This window comes from Rhincodon typus, chromosome 9, assembly GCF_021869965.1.
Source record: "Rhincodon typus isolate 14 chromosome 9, sRhiTyp1.1, whole genome shotgun sequence".
In the NCBI taxonomy this organism is placed as follows: domain Eukaryota; kingdom Metazoa; phylum Chordata; class Chondrichthyes; order Orectolobiformes; family Rhincodontidae; genus Rhincodon; species Rhincodon typus.
The window spans coordinates 63043126-63064891 of NC_063340.1; the positions used below are offsets into that span (position 1 = coordinate 63043126).

Here is a 21766-nt window from a genome sequence, read left to right on the forward strand (position 1 = left end):
CCAGCAACTTTGTTTTTGTTCCTGATTTACAGCATCCGCAGTTCTTTCGGTTTTTACAATACAAAATCAATTTGTTCTAGTGTAGGTTCTATCCTGCAGCTTTCCCTGCAATTGGTTGCACTATTTTGGAAGCAGATTCAAGGCTCCATTTAGAAATTTAAAATAAAAAGGCTTGAACTTCTTCAAAATAATGCTGAGCCTCAACAGTTTCTGCAGGGATAGATCTCAGAATCAGTCGTGTGGTTTGTTGTATTTGTGGACTCTGTGAGTCTGACTCAGCAACCCAAGAACAGTATGGTCATATGTTAGCACAGTAAATGCCATATGCAATAGGGTTCTGGCCTGGTTTCTGTTGATACTGTCATTTATTGATTTTTTTTCTACAAATATTTGATCTGTAATTTTAGATGCAGGTTATGTTTGTGTTGTTGGGGTGATATTTGGACAAGAATAGAAGAATTTCTGCAATGTTTTAGTGATGTAGCTGATCATTATATTGTGTGTGATGAAGAAAATGTTGTCATGGTAGTGCAGTAAAGAAGAGCTCAATGTGATATCATGGGTAGTATGTCCTGCATTAAATTCTATCTTTGCTTTGAATTCCACGGAATATAGGAATAATAAAAAAAATTCATATTTCCCCTGCAGTCTAAAAACTCAAACAAAATAATAATTTCACAAAAGGAAGAAAAAGCATGCAACAATGACAACTATTCCAATATTAATTACAAATTTGTTAAAAGTAAGTTGCATTTGATAAATTCAGCAGAAATCTTTTGAAGAAGTGGCTGATTGGTGAATCCTGTATGTACATGTAATGTATGTGGATGGTCAGAAAACATTAAACAAGAGACTTGTTAGAAAACACAGGATTATGGGAATATGAATTCCCACATCCACAATGTGCAGGAGAAGGCATGACAGGAGGCTTGAACCATAAAAATTGAGGAATAAATCCAAAATCCTGTTGTCATTAGTACACAGCATGCAGAAAGACATGTAAATATCCTATTTTGGAGAGGAGGGAATCCCCATTAACATAGTTAACTTGGTTCCCACAATATAATTGAAAGTCTGATTTATAATTAACTGGTATTAGCTGACTTGCCCAGGGCTCAGAAGATCCCAAGGGGGTGGAGGTGGCAGCTGCTGCTTTCAGATGCTAAGTGCTTTTTATAGCACTCCTTGTGATCCAAGAGGAGCAGCAATGTTCCCCAGAACACCTCTGGCATCCCCTTTGCTGATTGTAACCCCTTTCACCTTTGTCACCTTTGTCATGATTGTCAAACTTTCACCTAAGCCCAGGAGGCCTGATCTTCAGCTACCTGCACACCCACTGTCACACCATTCATGCTCATCTCACATGTTGATTATCAAGGAGCATCCCCAAGTATCTGTAACTTCAGTTCTGAGGAAGAGTCACCAGACCCAAAATGTTAACTCTGTTTTTTCTTTCACAGATGCTGCCATTGTTGAGTTTTTCCAGAAGCTTTGTTTTTGTTCCTGATTTACGGCATCCGCAGTTCTTTTTTTTTTAGTTTATCAACTATGTCTGCCGTGAGGGAAATCAAAATAAAGATTATAAGTTCCTGTATGCCATCATTGCTTTCCTGACTACCTGCTGCACCTGTGATAGCTTTTTGTGTTTCGTGTACAAGTAACCCCAAGTCCCTTTGTGTTGCAGCTTTCTGCAGTTTTTCTCCACTTAAATAATATTGTGTTCTTTTACTCTCTCTTCAAAAATGAAGAACTTCGTATTTTCCCACATTATACTCGATTTTCCAACTTTTTGCTCACTTACTTAATCAATCAGTATTTCTCTGTAAACTGTGCATATCCCTCTCGCAGCCTGCATTTCCCCTTATTTTTGTGTCATCTGCAAATTTGGCTACAGTACATTCGTTTCCTTCCTCTAAGGCATTGATTGTAAATGGTTGTAGTACCAGTATTGATCACAGTGGAACCCCACTGGATTACTAACCTGAAAAAGAACCCTTACCCCACTCGCTGTTTCCTGCCCATGAGCCAGTTTTCTATCCATGCCAATATGTTACCTCTAACACTGTGGGCTCTAAATAATTAACCTTTTATGAGGTACCTTGTTGAACACAATCTGGAAGTCCAAATACAACACATCTACAGGTTCCCCTCTATCCACTCTGGTTGAGACTTCCATGAAAATCTCGACTAAATTATCAGACATGATTACTCCCTCATGAAGCCGTGCTGACTGAGTTTGATTAAATTATGATTTTCCAAAGGTTCTGCTGTTATTTGCTTAACAATTGATTCCAAGAACAACCAAATAATTTGCTTAACTAATGGATGAATTGGACTAATATTTGAAACAGTGGAAAAGACAATGTGATTGGAAGTGGTAAGCTGTGTTTTAGCTTGTCTAACAAAAAGCCAAAAGGTTGTCTTCTGTGCTGCAAGTGGTTGTTCTTTAGAATTAATATTTCCATTTTCAATATGATCCAAACAGAAAAATCAAAAATCAAATTGTTTGAACTAGTCATGACTCAGTGGTTAACTGAATGTTATTGAATTGAACAGAATTGCAATCTGACCACGAAGGTGATCAGTCTTTGCTTAATTAAATTTTTCCAGGCTGTTGTAGGAATGTTAAATATAGCACAGTCCTCCAGAAGGGAAAGTCCGATCAGCCCCAATCCAAGTGCAACCACACGTGGACAACATCCAAGCTTGGGCTGATAATTGGCAAGTAATATTTGTGTTACACAAGTGTCAGGTAATGGCTCCTTAAACGAAAGAGAATCTAACCATCTCCCCTTGATGTGTAATGGCATTACTATTGTGGGAACAATAAATGCAACTCAAGCCTCCAGAGGGGAAAATCAACCTACTCACTGTTAAGTAATAATCAGTTGATAAATGTGATTGAGCAGAGTTCCCTCAATGACTGCTTTGGGCTCTGTTGTAATGCCCCCCATAGCCCAAATAGACTCATTGCGAAGACACAAGCGTGAGAAATTGCCACTTAGGCAAAGAAACAGTGGACTACTAGCATTGTGGGATAACGGGAAGAGGCAGCACCTTCAGCAGACTAAAACATGAAAAACTGATAAAAACAAAAGAGATACAGAAATTAGAACAAAATGGGGCTTTTCTTTAAAAAGAGAGACAATGGTTCTGAACATTCCAGTGAATTGGAACAATTCCTTCACTTCTGGAGGCTGGCTTTGAGATGAACCTAATATCCCAAGATACTCTCCTGACTTGACAGTATTATAGTTTCCTCTCTCTAACATGCATTTGTGTAAGGAAATTACACTGGGTAGGCAGAGGTCCATGTCAGCAAATTTAACTCCAAATAGCCTAAATTGAAGTTTTATTTACAGACTATTCAACTCAATTGGTCCATACCGTGTTTATACTCCAAAAAGTCTCATTCCTCATTATGCCATGTCTCCATGTCCTTCTATTCCTTTCTCCCTCTTGTACTTAGCTTCCCCTTACTGGCATCTATGCAATTCTCTTCAATCACTGTTTGATGCTGACACACAGTGAAAAAGTCAAACATTTTTTGTTGTTGATACAGGCATCAAATCCTAAGAGAATAAGTACGAAACACATCCTTGCTACCACATAACCAAAATGGAAAGAATTGGGAAGGAGTACCAGACATAAGCAATAAGTGTGATACTAGCATGTGTTCTGAAAAGATTGATTTCTGTCTGCAGCAATTTTATGTTACTTTTTTTGCTAATAACCACTTTTGGCAATATTGCATCAGTCTAACAAAATAATTCTTTTGTCACTTTTTAGGTTACCTGTCATCTCAAAGGGAAATATTTTGTGAATAAAGTATTCACTAATATAATTTGTGTAGTGTTACTGCAGGAAGTACCATTTCTAAGACACTCAGTCACAGAGCCCAAGGCTGCTATTGACAACAGCTGCTCATGTGACCATGAGTCACTGGTGCTCAATAACAGTCTTACTCAAAGAGACGTGGTGTATCAGTGTGTGGTTTTCGTATCAGCAGTGACATGTGTGCAGAGCTATGAGACAGCAGGAATAGCAATTGGTGCAATCAAAAAAAAAACAAACCATATTAACACTTCATATGCCTGCTAGTATCAATCAGCATAATCTGCAGCAGTCCCTGACGCAATCTTTTTTTTTATTGAGGATTATCTTGGCTGCATCACAATACTAGAAGTTAATATCCAACAATAAATTTCCTGATTGCTAACCCATTCCCTTAGTAGCTAAGTGGCCCTTTGATATAGTGATTGTACCTAAGCTATGTATAGACTTGGTGGTGAGTCAAAAAGTTGTTTTGCTTCGTGCTTCCTCATGTTCCAGTAATGTGCCTATGGCTCTGACGATGCTCAAAGGTTACTTCCATGATGGCTCAGATTGTAACGATGTAAGCAATACAGATTAGAAAGTCCCATTCCCAGACTATACTGAGTTAGCCAGTCTCATGATCTGAGGTGCTCCACTGTCTTGGGCTAAAGAGCAGACAATTATCAAAGAATAATGAACTCTACAACAATATGCAAGCAAATGAAGAACGATAAAGAGTTATCTCAGTATCCTGACCATATCTTTTCTCTCAGCCAACACCAAAACAGATCAACTGTTCATTTCATTGCTGTTTTGTGATCTTGCTAATGTGCAATTACTGAATTTGCCGACATAGTAGTGAACATGTTCAAGGTACTTTACAAAAGGAAGTTTTGCAATGTTTCTGGAACACAATACTATACAATACAAGTTTCTCACAATCATTACACCAGTTATGACAACATATAATTAAATACCTGGTATTGTCAATAGTACAGAGTGCTAATAAGGTCTCTATTAACATTACATTTAGCCTGACCCTCCCCACTGAACTAGTGTGGAAGTGGAGTGTTCAGAACAGCTAGACTGTACAAAGTTTCTCCTGGATTTTTTATATTATTTTGTTGAATCATTTCTTCTTTCAAAGGAATATGCTTTCAATCACTTGATAGAACAAAGAAGCAATTGATACTCTTCAGGCAGTGAAAACTGATTAGTTGCGGTTGCTCTCCTAAATGTTGCAGTGAGTGGTAGTGAAGTTATTGATAGACCAGCAACACACAACTGCCACTTAGACTTTGTGCTTTTGAGCATTTGTTTGACAAGGCCATTTTTTCTCTTTTCAGTCACTTGATTTGAATTGTTATGTTAATAAATGTAAGAGTATTTGAACCTTAACGTGGAATGCTCAATTTAAAAAAAAACTTCTAAAGTAGTTTTGTTCCTACTTAAAATATCCATCAAAATACAAAATCTTGAATTTACCATTCTTCCAGTAACGTTACGCCCTTCAACCTTAAATATCAGATTATTTGAAGAATATTGTGAGCCATGTTAGTGAAATACAGAATGCTCCATAATAATGCAAAGACCACAGCTCAACATAATTATCTACAAAATTAATTGCACTGACTTTGGCTGATGATTTTATTTAATAAAAGTTGAGTCAATTTATTACTGACTTTTGCATATTCAAGTAGTTTGTAAAGACTAGAATGGTTTATCCAGATTGAAAGTATGACTTCGGTAAAGCTGTTTTTAGATTTAAAATGAACAGTGCATCAATACATTCATGTTAAAATAGAAAAATCTTCTATTAATAAGAATTTTAAAAAGTTATTTCTTGCACTTGCCAGAATCTGTGCACTAATACTTATCATTATCCATTTCCAGAGAAGCATTGTAATAGCTAACATGTATATTTTGGATGTTAGAAAGAACATTAAAGTGATAACCAAACAGATCCTGGGTTTACAAGCCAATAAATTGCTCCCACACATTGAATAAATTGTGAAGAATTTATTGGCAAGTAGGAGGGCTTTTTTGTGTGCAGGCTTTGCCCAGTTTATTGCCATTGTGCTGCAGCTTTTAAAATCATTGCTGTTTTTCTTTGAGGATTTACCTGCTGTTTTGGGTCAAATAGAATTTCATCTTTGAATTTTTGGCTGGTGGAAAGCTGCAGAGGTCACATTGCACCATGTTGCTTGTTAAATCTTCAAAGTCACTTGGGTTACTTTAGCACATCTGCCGCATTTTATTTTCTGGAAAAGAGATCATACTTTTTCTTTCCAGTTTTCACTTCATCGTTCTCCGTTACCCTCTTAATGGAACTTTTCTGGATATGGTGCCACAGTCTTTATAAAACTTCTTAGTACTTTATTCAAATAGCTACAATTTATGTGTAATCCTAAACAGTAAATGATGGTGGGCCATCCGACAATGGAAGCAAATCATGGTTAAGTTAAATACTGAATTAATCTGATATCCCTCACCAAGCATTTTTGCACAAGGATCACCACATAATGATCAGGGCTCTGTCTGAATTTTTTGCCTACAGTTGACTTGTTACTTTGGTAACCAATTGAACTAACACTTGCCCTTGCAAACCACACTGGCTCCTCTTCCCACAGTGCCTGTGATTTAAAGTTATCACCCTCATGATAAATATCCATAGCCTTGTCCCTTTTAAATGGATATCTGTGACCTCCACCAATACTGCACCTGCTACCACCCCATCCCTCCCAACCAGAATCCAGCCTCCAGATTGGCAAACTTTCAGCCATCTAAGCTATATGTGGATTTCCTCTCTAAACCTGCACCTATTATCAAATGAGATAACAAGGTGTAGAGTTGGATGAACACAGCAGGCCAAGGAGCATCAGAGGAGCAAGAAGGCTGACGTTTCGGGCAATGTATTGTTTAAGAATATTTGAAACCTATACACAGTTTTGGGTTCAACTCTTCTGCTGCAGGATGACAAGACATTTCCTTGTTCTGCGCTTTGAAATTAGATTCTACATTTTAATTGGGCCTAAATAATTTGCAATTTGTAAGATTTTCAGAAGAATCCCTGCCAAAAATACAGAAACAGTAGAAAATGATGAATTGCAACAAATTTACACAGTGATAACTGAGCTAGCTTCCCATGTTCAATACTTAGAGTTCTGCTCAGATACCTCCGCTAATTTAGCTATTTTGATCATTTAGTCATTGTTGATACACTTTGTATGGTGACAGAACTGCAAAAATATTCACATCTGCAAAATGTTACACCAAGAAAGTGTCTTGAGACAAACTGTGCACATTGGTGCAGAAATTTCAGATGACAAACCATAGATAATTTTATTAAGAGGCAGTGGGTATTGACTGAGGATCGAAAAGTCCAGTTGTTGTACAAAACTTCAGAGTAGGCTTTTGGTAAGTAGGACAGTGGCAAGTTTGCTGGTGCTGAACATCCACTTGCCCAATTATTGTGTTAGGTGATTTGTTTGTCTGCACATTAAGCACTCTCTTGCTGTTTCTTTACAGAGGAAGTTGTTACCCATCAGGAAAGGAGAAAAACCAAAGGTAAAATTTTCTTGGAGTATATCTGGAAGTTAGATAAGAAAAACATTTGCAGATCATTGGAGCCAGCTCACCAGTCTGAGAAAGGAATGCAGGAGGGCAGATGTGCTTACAGTAATGTAGAAAGACCCGTTTATATATAATACGCTGCACTCTGGACTCAAACTAAAAGGGTGAAAAGTGGTGGTAAACAGAGATACACAAATTCAACCTTTCAGTGACTGACCTCTACTGCAAAAATGTGAACATCTGGCATGTCATAAATTTTAAAAGCAGCAGGATGCATCATACAAGTTGCTTATAAAAAAAAATCATTGGTAGACATTTTACAAGCTGCAATTCCCCTTCAGAGCAGCATTATGGCCATATCTGTGAGTAACAAATGTTTTCACTGGGCAATTGCCTACAAAGTTTACTTTAACATTTTTCCTCAAATTTTGTAGCAAACATATAGATCTAGGTTTTTACCACGGCCAAGTGTCTCTACCGCAGCAAAAACGTCACAAGAATTGAGGAATTTCAAGTCTTGCTCCCGAACCCAGCATCCCTCAATTCTGCAGGGTGGCATTTGGTGAAGGGGTGGTGATGGTTACAGGCCATCGTTCAAACATGCACAGTTCTCAGAGACAGCTACTTCAGTGACCAGCTACTTCCACTAAAATCAAATGTTGGTTGCTGGAACCCAATGTGTGGTGATAAGACCAGATAGGAGCAGACCTGCTCTCAGTGCTTTTTGTTTTTGGATAGCCAGGATACTACATTGGAAGACTGAGATATCCATGCAGATATGATTATAGAACAACTTGGGGTGGAGTTCAAGGAAGTTTTGGGAAGAGGTTAGGGTCCCTTTTGGGACTGTTAATTGTGCAAAAGATTGTGTGTAAATGTACATAAACGCCATGCAATTGTTCAAATTGTGAAGACCTGTAATGAACTGTCAAAAGGTGTCAACAAGTGTCAACAAGTGTTGACCAGTAAAGAACTGCCAGGAAATGTCAAATGTTTTTTTCTTTTATGAATGAGAGACCTTTTCCCTGATAAAGTGTAGTCCGCAATATAGAACTTTAGCTATTAGAACTATGTATGTCCTACGTACATGGGTACTTGTGGATATTCAAGGAGTTGTCAAGAAGGGGAAATTGTGTGATGAGTGGAGTAGGCATGAAGTTGGAATAGGGTATAGGGTGTCATGGGGATAGGTAGAGGAGCCCTGTATAGGGTAAATGGGATGTGGGGAGCGATGTAGGGGCGGGCTTAAGGCTTAGGCTGCAAAAGTTGACATGGCTGAAGAACGGGGAGTGTGTGAGGTAAGGGCAATGTGAGGGGTGAGAACTGGAGGAATGATTTCTATTTCTCGCTTTTTGGGGACTAGCAGGAGAGCTTTTTGATGGACAGCTCCAATTGCTTTTTTAGTGGAAATGTTTGTTTATGTAAAGGATTACTTATTTGAGAGATTAAATATTTAAGCAAAATGTTTATTCTCGTAAGAGATTATTTGAAGAAAATTCAATTTATTTAAATGTTTTTGAATATATTGAATATCTTTTCTCATAATTGAGGATAGGTGGATGGACTTCGGGTGGCACAGGAGAAAGATAGATTGACATAGAGTACCTTAGGGGCTATAATGGCCCATGATGGATGTGTTTAGTTGCACAGGGTGTTTTAGGGGATATCGGAGATGGGTAGACTTGCATAGGGTGTATGAGGGGGCCATGAAAATAGGCAAAGGGACACAGGGTAGCTTTGATTGGACGTGGGAAATATGGGGAGATGAAGAGGAGCAAGGGGGAAAAATGTTTTATGTTTTCTTCTTTATTTTTAGACTTTGACCATAGCAATAGAGTCCTGGGGCATATTTTTCCCCTAGGCTGCCTTGGTTGCTTGGCCCAAATCCCAATTCAGCACTCAAACCAAAAATTGATAGGGCCGGCAGCCATTTTTATCGGTAATGTTCATGTAGCCAGGATTTCTGTAAACTCTGTACAGCTGACACAGGAACAAAGAGCAAGGCTATGGATTATAACATCACTAAACTAAGTGCATGATGGGACAGCCCAGATATCTGGTCCCAGATTCTGAAATGCTGTGCTGGCAACAATAAAATTTACTTCCTAACCACCAACTTCATTCTTCTCCCTGGCAAATGTCTGAGCTGAACCAAGACTTTTTGCAATCTCTTAATGCCCAGAAGAGTCTCAGACTAACTATTCATAACTTCACTAAGATCACTACACCACATCACCTGACTTCTCTCTTGCATGGCATTGATTCACTGCTAGCTAATGGCAGAAAATACAAGTCTAACAGCACTTGTAAGCATAAGGTGAGTAAACAATTTAGACACTGTAACCAGGATATAAAAAGAAAGCAAGTTGTGGCAAGTGCAGTCTAATACACCCACTGCAAAGACACTCTAAATTCCAATTTTAGTGCAAGACATGCAGTACAAAAGGGAGCTGATCCACTGCCCCAAGAAATTTGACTCCAAAGATGCAACCACAGGCTATACCAGGGCATAACCAAACAGAAGGTGCAGCAGTATGGCAGGGATTAATTTGACTAAACTTAAGTCAATACATGACATACAGTGTATAACAGGCCTGAGTCAAGACCCAGCAAGGATCAACTGTGCTTAGGCTTCTCAACATTGCAACCACCCAAGACAACCTTGTAGTAAGATTTTCCTATTAGCGTTAGTGTTTCCCTTACCTCAACAGATTCTGTAAATATTATGCATTAGCCAAATAATGCCAAGAATAAAATATCAAGAGGGGAATGAACATTGTTGAGAAGCCGGGAGAAGGGCCGAGCATTGTTGGGAAGGGGTGAGCATTGTTTGGGAGACAGGCAGGTGGTAAATGAACATTGTTAGGAGGTGAGATGACCATAGCCAGAAGTTGCTGTGGTTGTTGATGTGTTTTGACACTCCAGCTGAATTGCTTCGAGCTCAATCTGTGAACAGGCCTTAACTACTAGCAAAATCTCTTTAGGAAATTCACTTAAAAACCAGGGTAAGTTCAGGGCAAACAGCCCAAGTCTCCATGGTTTGTGGCCATCTGATCCCATTGCCATAAAGAATCAGGCAGCAGTCCGAGCTGAGTAAACTGGAAGTTAAAAGTTTGAATTTCCTTGAAAATTCTATGTATGAACATGGACCAAGTCTTCCTCAGAGTTCCAATGCACATTGGCAACTTAAAATGAGCCATTCATTGCTCCCTGTATTTGAAGAAATTTGTCAATAGTTCACCGCCTTTCTGATTGTTCTGCAGGATTGTTCTCAACAGAATCATGGAGATTAGCCTTTAAATTTGTGCAGATGCCTAGAGAATTGGTAACATTAAAATTTCAAGGACAATCAAATGAGAAAGATCAATTTCTGCTAAAATACTAATGCTGCTGCAAGTACAAAGAGAAAGTAGCTTTCGGGTAGGGTCTTGATGCCTTTACTGAAGCTTTGGTGATTTTAATTATAGCTCCTGAAAGGGAAGTAAACAGTTAGGTTTTTTTGTGTGTGAGCTAAGAATGACTGGTCTCTTTTTCCAGATCCTGTTGTGGTCTAGACTTCTGTGTGAAACTTTGCCTTATGTGGTTGAAGCAATTCCCTGCACCTCCACTGCATTCTGTAAACCCACATGACAGCAAATAACAGGGGCAAAAATACACCTCCCATCAGGGCTTCAAACCCCAACTCTGAATTCTAATAACCTGAAGAACTGGTAACCTCAAACATCTGTAAGGCATTTCACCAGTAGTGCTATGTTTGCATCTGCCTTAACTGCCACTACGCTCACTCAGTTGGTGTGAAAAAACTTGTGTATATACAAACGGCCTGAATAGGAAAGAGTATTTATCCCTGACAACACCGCAAGCCTAGTGCAGTGTGGTTTCAGGGTTTCCCACAGATACAGCATCTGGGCAGTGTTAGCTGCGGCACTCCATAAACATTGACTTGGAGATAATCCCCAGAGTACTGACCACAAAGCACATAAACGGCTGTTCCCCTGTGCCCTCAGTGTAATCTGTACACCAGCTAAAGAACCAAGACAAAAAAGAAACAAAGCTGGGCTTCAAGGCCTGGTAAGGACATTCCTTCAGTTAAACAACAGGTGCTTGCACCACAGTGAGCTCACTTGTAATCATTATTCAATTGATATCCTGCTCTGTACCTGACTGTACTTATCACCCCACTTCTACACCCCTCCCCCATCACCAAAATGCACATCTGTACAAATACTTTGTCAATTTCAGATACATTTTCAAAGCCTCCAGTGATACTCAGGAAAAAAAAATCTCAACGCCTGTCAGAAAATAGACAAAAACTGATATATGTGTTCTTGCAGCTTAGTGATGGCACTAATAATGTAGTAGATAGTTAATTGTACCAGAGCTTAAGCTAATGATGCAAGGCATCAACCTCTTGATGTTTAATGCTTTGATGAAACTTTCCAGGACTGTTTGTTTCTCACTTCACAGCACAAATGGCCAGCATTATAGAAATCTGGGTAAGGGCAATGTAGCCAACTGAGCATATAGTCATGTGAAAGGAAAAATGCTAAAGGAGAAGTATTATTTGCTTCAAATGAAGTAATATTACTTCTGTAGCTTTACTAAAGGCCCCAAACTCAAATGGCAGCTTTAGTTCACATCGAAGTTTAATATTTCCCATCCAGACCTTAAGGTGGAAAACTTTGTAAAACCAGAGAGTTTATTTTCTCATGACTTGCATGTTTCTGTTTGCCCAGTTGACATGAGGGAAGTTTACCTTCAAATGTGGGAATGATGTATGTTTGAAAATTTAAGTAGGTGGTATCTTGAATAGAAAGTTGAATTAACACAAAAGATTCAAACAATATAATGACCTAACATTAACAGCAGTGTCTCATTCCTAATTCCATCAGTTTATTAATTCATCCATGCCTCTTTCACCTCATTGAAAATACCAGCAGTAGTAAAATCCTAATTAGTCACAACACAATAGCTATGAGAAAAATAGAAGTATAAAATATGCTCATTTTCAATAGGTAAGAGGAAGGAATGAGTGCAAATGGAAAGCATTCAGTGTCTTTTGACGCCACAAAATTATGCCTGCTCCGAAGTTTCTGGCTCCACTTTAGCTGCAAACTCCTGGTTTTTCACCCTGGTGCAAAGAAGGTGCAGATGAATTGTGGAAATTTCTAATAGGTTTTCTCCTGGATCCGTAGGTAAGGTGAGCAATTATAAGTTCAGGGTGTGTGTTTGGGCACTCTAACTGCCTGCCTTTTTTCCATGGTCATGTCTATGCTCACGTAGTCTTGAAGAAGAAACATGCAATGTCTGTCATAGCTTTTGTTCCAGTCCTACTGTAGCTCCCACCCGCACTGATGATGTTATTGGTGCTATTTCCTGCTCTTGTTTGGAATTGGAAAAAATAATCAATTTTGCTTCCAATTTCCATCAATCACTCACTTTCCCCTGATCCATTGCTGATATTTCCCTTCTTTTACTTGCCTTTGCTGTTTCCACTTCTGGGAATATGCTGCCCACCATTACTTATTACAAGCACTGACTCCCAGTGTTACCTTGACTACATTTCCTCACACCCCGCTTCCCCAAAGACTCATTTCATCCTTCCAGTTTCTCCATTTCCATTACACATGTTCTTATGAAGCTATCTTCCACCGGGTGCCACTTTCCCCATCATGATTGACTGGACCACCAGATGTTTCCAGTTAGCACCTACATTTCTGCCCTCATCTTGGCCAGAGCAATGATAGGGTTTCCCTTTCCCCTCAATTGTCACCCCACTAGTTTTCAAAATCAAATTTTTCACATTCAAAGAATCATTCTCCATCATCTCTGCCACCTCCAACAGGGTGCCAACCACCAACACATCTTTCCTTCCCAACCACTGTCATTATCCCATAGGGACCATGCCCTCTCTGCATCCCGCTCCACTCTTCCATCACTCCTTACATTTCTCCAACATCCATGGAACCTTCTTATGCAATCACAGAAGTCTAACAACTTCCCTTTTATCTCTTCTCTCCTCACTGTCCAAGGTTCACATCTTCTAAATGAAGTGCTGTTTCATTTGTAATTCTTCCAATCTAATCTACAGTATACACCGATGCAATGTGGTCTCCTCTACATTGACAAGACTATACCGGACGACTGTTTTTACAGAACACTCTCTGCTCTGTCCATAAGAATAATCTTCCTGTTACCAACGTGTTCCCATGCTAACATTTCCATCCTGGGGCTGTAGCAGTATTCCAATGACGCTCAATGCAAGCTGGAGAAACAACAGGGATAGTAAGAACTGCCAATGTTGGAGTCAGAGATAACACAGTGTGGACCTGGAGGAGCACAGCAGGCTAGGCAGCATCAGAGGAGCAGGAAAGTTGACATTTCGGGTCAGAACCCTTCTTCAGAAATCATTTCTAAAGAACGGTTCAAACCCAAAACGTTAACTTTCCTGCTCCTCTGATGCTGACTGGCCTGCTGTGCTCCTCCAGCTCCACACTGTGTAATCTCTGGAGAAACAACACCTTATTTTACATTAAGCCAGTTTATAGCATCTAGGACATTGAGTTAAACTACTTCAAGCATTAATTCTGACATCAATTTTGATTAAATCCACAGCCCCCAGCCCCATTCCCAAACCATGCCTTTCTTGTGCCTTACTGGCTTTGCACTCTTTCCACTCCTATCACTTTCTTTTACATTTCTATCTCTCTTAGCACTACCTTTTGTTGTGGGCATCCTCACCATCTGTTCCACTCACTCCTCCTCCCGCTGTGTCTATTTTCCAGCCAGTTTCAGCTTTGAAGAAAAGTCATACCGGACTCAAAATGTTCACTCAGTTTCTCTCTTCACAGATGTTGCCAGACCAGTGGCAGATGTTGATGAACAGTGGCAGATGTTTAAAAAGAAGCTCATGACTCAAAACAAAGACATATCCTGGTGAGTAAGAAGGACTCTTGGAAGGGGAAAAACCAACTATGGTTAACGAAGAAAGCTAAGTAATGAATTGAAAGAAAACCATACAGTATGGCAAAATTTAGTGGTAAACCAAAGGATTATGAAAGTTTTAAAAATCAACAAAACGTGACCAAAATAATATCAAAAGTGTAAGAAAATAAACTTTGGGAATAAACTAACAAGTAATACAAAAAGGATAGTAATAGTATCTTAAAATCTGTAAAATATAAAAGAAGCTAAAGTGAAGGTAGGCCCCCTTAGAGAATAAGGCCAGGTAAATGATAATGGCGAACCAGAAAATGGCACAAAAGTTGAATAAATCATTTCCACCAGTCTTCACAAGTACGAAAATATATGGGAGGCAATAGCCTGGTGGTATTATTACTAGGCTATTATTCCAGAGACCCAGGTAATATCCTGGGGACCTGGATTCAAATCCTGCCATGGTAGATGGTAGAATTGAATTCCACAAAAATGTAGAATTATGAGTCTAATAATGATCATGAAACCATTGTCAATTGTTGGGAAAAACCCACCTGGTTCACGAATGTCCTTTAGGGAAGGAAACTGTCACCTTTACCTGTCTTGGCCTACATGTGACTCCAGACTCCAGCAATGTGGTTGAATCTTAACTGCCCTCTGGTCAATTAGTGATGTACAATAAATGCTGGCCTAGCCAGAGAAACCATTCATCCTGTGAATTAATAAAAGAAATCCCAAAAATACTGAATAATCAAGGAACAAAAATGTTGGTGTCGAGGATAATGAATCCAATAATTATCACCAGATAGAAAGCATTAGGAAAACTTACTGATAAGACCCCTAGACCTGAATGGTTTATATCCTCACAGAATCAAAGAATTGTTAAAGTGCTGAAGAAGGCCTTTCAGCTCATCATGTCTACATCAGCTCTCTGAACATTTTGACTTCATGCTAAATTCCTGCCTTTTCCCCATAACCCTGCACATTGTTTCAGTTTCAATGTGCTCAAGTGCTTCATAACCTGCCTCTACCACACTTCCAGACAGTACATTCCAAACTCTGACCACTGGCATTGTGAAAGTTCTTTTTTCCCTTCCCTGCAGTTGCTTCTTTTGCAAAACATTTTAAACAGTGCTGGCTGCTTCTCAATTCTTTACAGTTGAGAACAATTTGTCTCGATCTGCTGTGCTCAAACCCTCTCATGATTCTGGAAACTTGTAGCAAACATCACCTCAGCATTCTCCACTCTGATGAAAACAGTACCAATTTCTTCAAATATTCCTCACAACTGAAATTTCCCATCCCTGGAACTATTCTTATCAATCTCTTCTGCACTCTCTCCAATGCATGTTATAGCCTTCCTAAAATGTTGCGTCCAGAACTGTCATGTTGTGCCCATAAAATAAGGGCAGCATGGTAGCTCAGTGGTTAACTCTGCTGCTTCATAGTGCCAGGGACTGGGTTTAAATTCCAGCTTTTGCTGACTGTCTGTGTGAAGTTTGCATGATTTCCCTTCTCCCATCCCCTTGTCTGCATGGGTTTCCTTCATGTGCTCTGGTTTCCTCCCACAGTCCAAAGATGTACAGGTTAGGTGAATTGGCCATGCTATATTGTCTGTAGTGCCCAGGTGGTTTAGCCATGGTAAATAAGGGGTTACAGGGATAGGATAGACTAGGGGGCTGGGGCTGGGTCTGGGTGGGATGTTCTTCATACGATTGCTGTAGACTCAGTGGGCCTCCTTCCGCACTGTAGGAATTCAATGAACTGTATGCAATATTCCAATTGAGGTCTAAACAGTGTGCTATACAGGTTCAGCATAACCTCCCTGCTCTTGTACTCTTTGCCCCTATTAAAAGACATGTTTTATTAACATCTCTCTCTCCCTGTACTGCCACTGTTAATGACTTACACACACATCCAGATCTTAATGGCCTTGCACACCAATTAGAATAGTGCTCTTTATTTTATACCCTCTCTCCATGTTCTTTGTATCAAAGTACATAACTCACACCTCTCCACAATGAAATTCGTCTATCACCTGTCTGCCCATTCTGCCAACTTGTCTGTTTGTCTATATCCTAAGATATTAAAGGAAGCATCTACTGTTAACAATATTCCAAGGATGCTTAGATTCTGGGAAAGTGTCAGAGAATTGGAAAACTGCCACTGTAACAATTTTATTCAAAAAGGGAGGAAGACAAAAACTAGGCAACCAAAGGCCAGTTAACATCTGTCATTGGGAATATGTTACAGTACTTTATAAAGGACGTAATAGCAGAAAAATTAGAAATTCATAACATGATCGAGCAGAGGCAGCATAGCTTCATTAAGGAAAAATCATGCCTAACAAATTTATTGGAATTCTTTGAGGAGGTAACAAGCCGGATAGATAAAAGGGAACCGTAGATGTAATATACTTGGATTTCCAAAAAGCAGTTGGCAAGGTACTGTGCATAAGGCTACTTACCAAAAGAAGACCCCATGCAGTTGTGTGTAACATATTAGCACAGATAGAAGATTGGCAAATTAATGGAATGTATAGAGATGGGATAAGGAGGGCATTTTCAGATTGGCAATTTATAACTTGTGGAGTTCCATAGTGATCAGATACTTACTGTATGTTAATGATTTGGATGAGGGAATGAATGTACTATTGCCAATTTTAAGGATGACACAAAAGTAGGTGGGAAGCCAAGTGGTGAGGACAACAAAAAGAGTCTGCAGACACATACAGACAGGTTAAATGAGTTGGCAATATCTTGGCAGATGGAATATAATGTGGATAAGTACAAAGGAATGCACTTTGTTAGGAAGAATAAGGGAGCTGGATATTATTTAAATGGAGAATGACAGTACACAGGAGAAGCGCACAGGGATTTGGAGGTTTCCATGCTCAATTCACAAAAAGCATTTTGATGTGGGATGTGGGCATCGCTGGCTAGCTAGCCTTTTTTGCCCATCCCTAGATGCCCTTGGGAAGGTAATAGTGAGCTGCCTTCTTGAACCGCTGTAGTCCATTTGCTCTGGCTAGACCTACAATACCATTAGGGAGGGGATTCCAGCATTTTGACCCAGCAGCAGTGAAGGAACAGCAATGTATTTCCAAGTCAGGATGGTGAGTGACTTGGAGGGGAACTTAGAGGTGTTGGTGTTCCCATACGTCTGATACCCTTGTCCTTCTAGGTGGAAGTGGTCGTGGGTTTGGAAGGTGCTGTCTGAGGATCTTTGGTAAATTTCTACGGTGCATCTTGTAGATAGTACACACTGTTACTGAGCATCAGTGGTGGAGGCAGTGGTGCTTATGGATGTCGTGCCAGTCAGGCAGGCTGCTTTGTTCTAATGGTGTCAATTCTCCTGAGTGTTGTTGGGGCTGCACTCATCCAGGCAAGTGGAGAGTATTCCATCACACTCCTTACTCGTGTCTTGTAGATGACAAATAGGATTTGGGGAGTCAGGAGGTGAATTCCTCACTCCAGTATTCCTAGTCTCTGACCATGTTTAGCAGATGACAGGGATTATAAATGAAATTACTTTGAAGGGAATGAAATATATAAACAGGGAAGCCTTGCCAAAAGTATACAAGGTACTAGTTAAAGCACACATGGAATACTATGAATAGTTTTGGTCCTCTTATGTAAGGAAATATACATTTAGAGACAGTCTAAAAAAGGTTCACTCGTTTCATCCGAAGCATGGAAGGATTTTCTTGTGAGGAGGGGTCAAGTAGGATGCGTCTGTACTCATTACAGTGTAGAAAAAGGAGAGGCGACCTTATTAAAACATATAAAATTCTTAGCAACTTAACAGGGTAGATACTAAGAAATTGATTTTCCCTGTGCTAGAATCTAGAGTCCAAGGGCTTAATCTCAGCATAAAGGCTCATACATTTAAAATAGAGTTGAGGAGGAATTTCATCTCTCTTAATGGGTAGGTCATTTAATACATTCAAGGCAGAGATAAATAGATTTTAATCAGTAAGGGAATCAAGATTTTGGGGATAAGGTAGGAAAATGCTGTGCTAGATTATCAGATCAGCTGTGGCTTATAGAATGGTGGCGCAGACCCGATGGGCCGAATGGCTTACTTCTGCTTCCACTTTATGGTTTCTGGTCCTGACAGCTGAAGAGTTTTTTGTACACGTTCCCTGAACTACCAAAATCAAATTCACATTTATTTAGTTAACGCTAATTAGTTGTAAATGTTGCCTTACATGGAAAACAGAATATAAGCTATATAAACCTAGACATCATTGTTTGTGATACATGTAAAGAAACATTCATATATATTTAAACATTCTCCATCAACATCACCAACAACTAATTTCTATGTTGTACAATACTGGGTTGTAACAGCAACCAATACTTCACAGAGTTACTGTATTTTCTATGCCATCAGATTGGTGGACCTCTTACATTTTCAGAAATAGATTGTTTGCTTCAAATTAAAGTTCAAAGCTGCTGGAAATCTGAATGTGAGTTCTGTCTGTTTTACATACAACAGCGGAATATTTTCATTGTTATTTTCAAATTATTGTTCATATTGCCAAAAAGAAGAAATCAGTAGCTTGCATTTATGTGGCACCATCAGGGTAGGAAAGGTCCTGAGGCATCTCTGTCATGTAATTAGATAAAAATTGACAACAATCAAATCCACCCCAAAGGAGGTTGGTTTAAGTTAGATGGCTGGTTTGTGATGCAGAATGATACCAACAGAATGGGTTCAATTCCCACAGCAGCTGATGTTATCATGCAAGACTCTCCTTCTTAATCTTTCCCTTCACCTGACGTGTGACCCTCAAGTTAAACCATCACCAGTCATCTCTCTCTAATGAGAGAGCGGCCCTATGCTATGGTAAGACCATGGCAACTTTAACTTTACTAAATCCAAAGCAGTCACACAGAAGCTGGATTGTAATTTAGTAAGAACACAATAAAAAAAAACATTTTCACTTTGGGTCACTGGAGCACTCAAGAAACCCTTCTACAGAGATGTGTCAACCTTTACAAACTTTGGAGTCATTTGAAACACTGTTCAATGCTGTGATGGAAGAATCAACATGGTATACAAGATGTCTTCCCTTGTCCTATATTTTGTGTAAGATACAGAAATTACTGCCTCAGACCAGTCACTCGTTTTGCTTCAAGGGAAATAATGGGTCAATTTCTTGGAAAAGTGAAACAGGTACAGTGTCCCAAATCCAGAAATCTTAGGACTCAAGGCTTTGCCCAATTTTGCATTTTCCCAGAGATTTTGGTATCAATTCCTTCACACAGGCTGTCTCTATAGCACATTCTGTATTGATCATTAATGTCATTATAAATGTCTCAGTTGTGGTTCATGGAACAAGGAATGCTTGCGTACAAAAAGTCCTCAATCATTATGGTCAGAAACATTGAAGATTTAAAAGCTTTGATAAGGCAAACATTTAAGAACTCTTCCAGTTTAGTGCTTCATTTAAGAAAAGAGCATTTGCCTGGACAGAAACAGCTGATTTAAAATCTTCTCCTCACAAGTGGCTAGAAATGTTACAATCTGAATATTCCCATCAGTGGAAAAGAACAGTTTAGTGTTGAAAAATAAGGATGGTTTGGGGAACCATATCTTAAAGTGCTGGAATGGACACAGGTCCTGTGTATGCACAACCCTCACCAATTCCATCTCTCTGGGGTCAATCCAACAATGGTTCCTTCATTTCCATGCTTACTCTGTTCCAGGAGCACTGCCCAGAAGAGCACTGTCTACTTTTTGGACAATTCCAGTTTTTGGAGAGCCAGATTTGAGACATGCTATCTGTTTCTGAATTAAAACACAAGGTCCAACTGAGAGGATTGCGAAGCATTTCGGGTTAATGGCCTTGGCTATATTAATTCACTTCTCATGCATTGGATTCAATGACGTTTTCATATCACTTCTCAACATCAGCACGCCCTGTTTACAATGAGTAAAGATCAATCAAACTGAAATTATGTTAAAAATAGTTATAACTGAAAAGTATCTTTTTTTAAAATTCATGCATGGTTGTACTCTTTAAGAAGTCTGTTTGAACTGACTTTGGCCAGCTGTAAAAAGGCAACCAATATTCATGGAACTATACCACCACGGGGAAGAACCTCAGGAGAGAATAGAAATAGTCAGAAAAAGCAATACTATTATACCCAGTCTTCCCACTAACCCTCTAGGGCATAAGTGGTCAGACATGATGTAACAGATTAAAATATCCAATTACTTTGCATTCTGTATGAAACCGACAAGAAGCAAAGACTTTGTATTGAGGGTTTGCATCAATCATTTACAATGACAGGTTATTTTAAACATTGATTACAATTTCACACCTTGCTCCAGTTTTCTTTAATGTGTAAATTAATATGTAAATTAATAGCATAATTCAATAATACTTTGGTGTCAATTGCACACTATCAGGTGAGGTAATGACAGCCTCAGCAAGTCTAAATAGTCGGGTGCATTGTCCTTTAATTACTCTATATCAGACTACTTTGGCAAGGTACCTACAGCATTCAGGAGCTTATCACCCTTTTGTGCTGCACTGTGTTTTTGTCAAAAACCAGGAGGACAATGGAGCAAAATTTTCTTTCTATCAAAAATCATAACAGATGGATTAAGATTCTAGTTTTATCCCTTCCATTGAACTTAATTTTGGACATGCAGGGTGTGTCAGAGCAGCAACCAAAAATGTTATAGTGAGGGATTGTTTCCTGAATTCGTCAAATCCCACCATCCTGCTACCACCCCGACCACCACCTCCTCCCATCACTATGCACTGCTCCCACAACTCCCCAACTCTCCTCATCCCAGTCGCAGAATGGCAGCTAAGTCGAAAATAGTTGCTTCACCGTCAAAGAAAAGGAAAGACAAAAATAAAGTGCTGAATATTACTGAGGGAATTAACTTTGCCAAAGTTCCAGGACAAGGGGGGGTGCTGTACAGAAGGCAATTAAACCAGGAGATCAAGAAAATATGAGTGAAGAAGTTTAAATAAAAATAGTCATGTTTTGCAATCGTGTTTTATTAATTATGCACCAGTTTTTTAATCCGTGTTTTGATAGAATAATAACTGTCATGGCACGTTATCTCACTTTAACAAGTTCCCCTCCCTTAACATAGTCACGAACTGTTAGAAATTGGTTACTCATGCAAGGCAGACTTCTGTTTACCCGAGCATGCATGTAGATATCTTAAAACCAAAATACTGTCCCATAACATGATGAATGTTGTCATCAAACGGGTGCCTTTACTTGACAACGAACCATTAAGGCCTAGGTGAACAATCCATTCTGAAAGCATGAGCTGGGAATTGTTGTCACATATCTGAAACGCAATGCAAGCTTTTACGATTATTACTTTAGATGAGGTGAGACAGTCAAAGAAGTTGTGCTTTTAATGTCATCATCTGCTTCTCCATACAGAGAATATGGAATGACAT

At 39.3% G+C, this 21766-nt stretch overlaps 1 long non-coding RNA gene across 4 annotated transcripts in view; it reads left to right on the forward strand.

Annotated features, from left to right (window-relative positions):
- The window catches only part of LOC125484012, a 79059-nt gene that overhangs the window by 47025 nt on the left and 10268 nt on the right, over positions 1-21766 (forward strand). For all 4 annotated transcript variants that reach the window (XR_007262877.1, XR_007262875.1, XR_007262876.1 and 1 more), the window contains 2 exons: positions 7345-7383; positions 14241-14325. This is a non-coding gene — a long non-coding RNA (uncharacterized LOC125484012). The remainder of the gene's footprint in view (positions 1-7344; positions 7384-14240; positions 14326-21766) is intronic.